A 5,532-nucleotide genomic window follows, 5' to 3' on the forward strand; every position below is an offset into this window, starting at 1 on the left:
AAGGGAACACATCAGTCCAAGGTGAACATTTGCAATTTCACCTGCTGCTGATGGCTGACAACACATCATGGATGCTTAGTCTAGATCTGCTCGTTGTTCAATCTGTTTGGAATCTACCCCATTTAGCATGGTGGTATTGCCACGCAACACAATGGAATATAACTTCAATATGAAAAATTGGTTTATTCTCCATAAAGCCTGTGCAGTGGTTACTCATACTGATATGTCCTGGACATAATGCGGGGAGCTGGGGTTTGGTGGTGGTATGGTGTGGTCCATGCTAATCAGATTTCCTTGTACATGTTTGACCTGATGGCATTAGACTCCATTGGGTCTGGAATCAATGCTGAGCACTCTCAGGGCAGCTTCTCTCCAACGATATATCACTTTGCCACCGACTCTGCTAGGCCTACCCTTTTGGTGGGCCAGGATGTATCCAGTGGTGTCTGGAGCACAGTCATACTCATGGGACCTTACAGTGCCAAGCTATTGCTTGAATAGTGTGTGAGATAGCTTGCCTAATTTTGGCACTAGCCCCCAGATATTAAGGAGGACTTTGTAGGGTCAAGAGGACTGAATTTGCTATTGTTATTTCCATTGCCAAGGTCCATGCTGGGTGTTTCATCTGGTTTAATTCCTTTGAGATTTTTAAGCACTTTTGCTCTGATCACTGAGGGTAGATGAGACTCTGATGTGGAAGACAGATGTGAAACATGATCTAGATGATGTAGAGTCCCTTTGGGTGGAAGTAAAATAGCACGGGAAAGAACACATTGTTAGGGAGTATTGTACAGATCCTAAATAACAGCCAAGCTGCAGCAAAGACTATAAATCTACAAATAAAGGAACATGTAAAAAGAATGGAGTAATAATCACCTTCATGTTGATTATATTAATGAAATTGGAAAGGATAGAATGTATTAGAGTTACTTTCCTAGAACAATATGTCATGGAGCCAACCAGGGAGCAAGCTATCTTGGATCTGGTAATGGGTAATGAGGCAGGTCTAAATGACTTTAGAAGTAAAATATCCCCCAGGAAGTAGTGATTGTACCATGATAGAATTTAATATTCAGTTTGAGAATGAGAAACTTAGTTGGGAACAGCTCTTTAATCTTAAGGGGAATTATAATGAAATGATGATAGAGTTAGCTAAACTGAACTGGGTGGATAGATTAGTGGGAAAGACATTTAAGGAAGTAATGCAAGACTGTCAGCAAAAATATACACCAGTAAGTAGGAAAAATTCTAAGAGAGAGATAAACGATCATAGCTAACCAAGGAAGTTAAGGTGAGCATTAAACTGAAAGTAAATGCATATCAGGATGCAAAAGTCAGAATCCAGCAAAGATGGAATACAAAGATAATAGAGAAAATATACTGAGCGTAGACTAGTGAGGAATATAAAAACTGACAGTAACAACTTCTTTATAAAAAGGAAGAGAGAGGTCAGACTAAACATCGAGTCCACTTAGAAAATGAATCTAGGAAGATGACTATAGGGATCAAGAAAATGGCAGAGGAGGTAAACAGATATTTTGCATCAGTTTTTATGGTGGAGTATATTTCGAACAACCCTTTAGTACTAAATAATATGGAGGAGGAATTAAGTACTGCCAACATTACTAAAAAAGTATTAGACAAACCAGTGGAGCTATAGGCAGGTAAGTCCCCTAGCCCTGATGGCTTGCATCCTAGGATTCTAAAACAGGCACCAGCAGAGATAGTGGGCACATTGGTTGTAATTTTCCAAAAATCACTGGATTCTGGTGAAATAAGCTGCCAATATGCAAGGCATGAAGCAGATATCTGTAGTACGATTAGCCTAACATTTATTGTTGGAAAAGTATTGAAATCTATTATTAAGGAATTAATAGCAGAACATTTAGAAAGTAATAATCTAATCAAGCAGAGTCAGCATGACTCCGTGAAAAGGAAATGGTATCTGTGTAATTTATTAGAATTTTTTGAACAAGTCTCAACCAGAGTATTGCATTTGGACTTCCAGAAGGCATTTGACAAGGTACCCACAAATGTTTTAGTCATAAAATAAGACCTCATAGTTTTTGAAGGTAGTATACTGACATAGATAGTGACTTGGGTATTGGGCAGGAAATATTGAGTAGGAAAATGGGGTTCTTTTCAGATTGGCAGCCTGTAATCACGGAGTTCCACAGACATCAGTGTTGCCTGTATAGTTTGCAATATGTATTAATGACTTGTAGGAAGGAAGCGAATGCTGTAGCCAAATATGCAGGCTATCCAAAAATGTCAAAAAGTAATTTACAAGAGGGATACAAGGAGGTTACAGACAGGTTAAGTAAGTGGGCCAGAAGTTGGCAAATAGAGTATAATGTGGGAAAATGTGACGTTTGGAAGAGAGGACGAAAGGAGTATTAAATGGAGCAAAGCTGCAACACAAAGGGACTTGGGGGTACTTGTGCACTAAATCTAGCACACAAGTGAAGCAGGCAATCAGGAAGACTAATAGAAGTCTTAATTTAAGGTGTTGGTGAGACCAGATCTGCAATACTGAGATCAATTTTGGGGCCCCTTATTTAAGGAAAGATATTATTTCATTGGAGGCTATTCAAAGAAGGTTCACCAGAATGATCCTTGGTATAGAGGGATTGTCTTATGAGTAAAGGTAAACTCCACTCATTGGAATTTAGAATAATGAGATGTGATCTCATTGAAATATATAAGATTCTTAAGGGGCTTGACTGAGTTAATGCAGAGAGGGTGTTTCCCCTTGTAAAAGAGTCTCGGACGAGAGGGTATAGTCTCAGAGTAAAGAGTGCAAATTTAAAACTGAGATGAGGAAGATTGAGAGTCTTTGGAATCCAGTGCCACAGAGAGCTGTGAGGGCAGAGTAGCTTTGTATGTTAAAGGCTAAGATAGATTCTTTATCAGTAGGGTAATCGAGGATAATGGGGAAAGGCAGGAATGTGGGATGTGAGAATGGTTGATTCTATTGAATGGTAGAGCAGGATCAAGAGACGTGCTTTTCCTTATCCAATTTCGCACCTCTAATACCATAAGGATGGCAGGTTTCCTTCCCAAACGAACATCACAATATATAGACAATATACATGACTGCGCGAGGACACAGCAGATGCAATATAGTGAAGTGTATGGTAGAATAACTAAAAATTTAATGTTTTTAAATGAAAGGGGACAAAGGAATGCTGAGACTCAGGTGCACCTCAGTGTCTTTGTGCTTTGAGGGATCCTCAGGATTTATGGGCATTATTCTCTGAAGGTGGCGGGGTAAGTTGGTACAGTTAAGAAGGATTACAGCATGCTTGGGTTTATAAATAGAGGCATAGAGTGTAAAAGGAAGGAAGTGATGCTTTACCTCTACAAATCATTGGTCAGACCATATTTGGAGTATAGTGTTCAGTTTTGGACACCTTATTTAAGAAAGAATGTTAATCCCTGGAAAGAGTTCAAAGGAGATTTGCTAGACTGATACCGGGAATGAGGGATTTTAGATATAAGGAAAGATTAGAGAAATACTAAGGGAATTGAAGGTTTATAGGAATGGTGTGGGAAGATGTTTGACTGGGTTGTCAGCCATGTTTTCTCTGAATCAAAGCACCTACAGATGTCCAATTTTGAGTTGCTGGATCTGTACATAGTTTCATTAATTCTTGATGTTAGATGTTAGGATAGATTTTGTGTTTTTTGTTATGTTTTTTGCATAGTAAATATTCTTTTTTAAACTTTGGAATCTTGTGGCTTCTTTCCCTCATTAAATAAGTAGAATTTTGAAGTTTGTCTCTTTATTAAAAAAAATACTTTTCATAATAGAACCAAATTCACAACACTTGGATATTTCTCATGCATTCAGATGGGTAAGGTAGATAATTGTAATATAATGGTTGTTGCTCCACATCTTGAGAAAGGAAGGAGGAGGATAACAGTCTAGACTTTGATTGCAAACTTGCCCATCTTGAACAGCATGTCAACATATGTTCTTTAGGTTCCTGTGTGAATAGTTACTCGAAAGGTGCTCAGAGCTCATGAAATCAAACCCTAGTAGTGGCTAATCCCAACAGGAGAGGAAAGAGGGAAAAAATATTAGTATTTTCGCCAAACAGTATCTCGTATAACAATATAAATGGCTGGTGCTGATTTTCCTTTAGCTGGCATCTGCTCAGTGTGCTTCTATGAGGTTTATGCTTGCTGTTCTATTTGGTCCAAATTAGCAAGTCACACAGATTCTAAATGCTTACCATCTTGGCTGCTATTCACACATTTCTCTGTGGGCATTTGTTTTGTTTGCTCTCAGATACTGTGGAATTTTCTCTGTAAAGTAGCTCAGGAATTGCACTGTAAAATGCTATAGAATCTCATTAACATGACAATGATATGATTATTTCCTCTTAGGCTGGAGGTCATAAAGCATTTTCTGTATAATTTTTAAGATATTTTTGGAAATAGTAATTCAGTTACAAATTTGGCCCTCCTGAAACTAGTCTTTCAAATGTTTGACATGTTTTTACATTAGGGACATTAAAAATGAGTGTTTTAAATTGCTTATTACTTTATTTGAACTTGGTCTATCTCCATGTATAACTGGCGAGAAATGTCTGACTATATCATAATGCAGATGAATAATTTAATCTGTGGATAGTTTCATAAACCACTTTATTCTCATAAGTGGTTTATGAAAACATCTATTTATCTTGCATGGCCAAGTACAGATTACTAGCATTGGAATATGTTTCTAAATTCACTAGTGGCCATATTTTGTAAAGAAAGTATAGTAGTGCTTCTACACACTGTCAACTTAAAAACATTAAAAAAAATTGGGTCAAGCGTAGGTCATTTGGTCTTTGGAGCTTGTTCTGCCATTCAATATGACCATGGCCGATCATCCAACTCAGTATCCCGATTCCATTTTCTCCCCACACTCATTGATTTAGTCCTCAGAACTATACCTAACTTCTTGAAAATATTCTGTTTTGGCCTTATCTGCTTTCTGTGACAGAGAATTCCACATGCTTATTACTGTCTTGGTGAAGAAATTTCTCATTTCAGTCTTAAATGGCCTACCATGAGGCCTACATCCATAGATACTTTGGATTTACCGCAGTGGTTGATTAGGGAAAATAATTATTTGATAAAATTATTATTCAAGTAAGCATGGATCTGATGGTTAGAGTTACTCCTCCAATGTCTCACATGAACCATTGGGATGAGACAAAATTAAAACTGGCAATCCTACACAGGAGAGGAAATGACAAGGAGAAACAATTTAAGTACACTCACTATTTGAGCAATCTAGGGAAACCTAGAGATTGAATAAAACTAGCAATGTATAATAACCTTCAGAAATTGGTGAATCTTCTCTCCTTAGAAGAAGAATGATACTGGCATCACACTCAAATATGATCTAACACCCATGTATATGAGGTTTCCTATTTCCCCCTTCCATAACCGGAGGCTAGTTGTAGCCTCTCCTGCTATAATGGCTGAGAAAAACTAATGCAGCTTTGACCAATGGTCTATTCTGGCACATCCTAG

Source organism: Chiloscyllium plagiosum, chromosome 2 (genome assembly GCF_004010195.1).
Source record: "Chiloscyllium plagiosum isolate BGI_BamShark_2017 chromosome 2, ASM401019v2, whole genome shotgun sequence".
Classification (NCBI taxonomy): Eukaryota; Metazoa; Chordata; class Chondrichthyes; order Orectolobiformes; family Hemiscylliidae; genus Chiloscyllium; species Chiloscyllium plagiosum.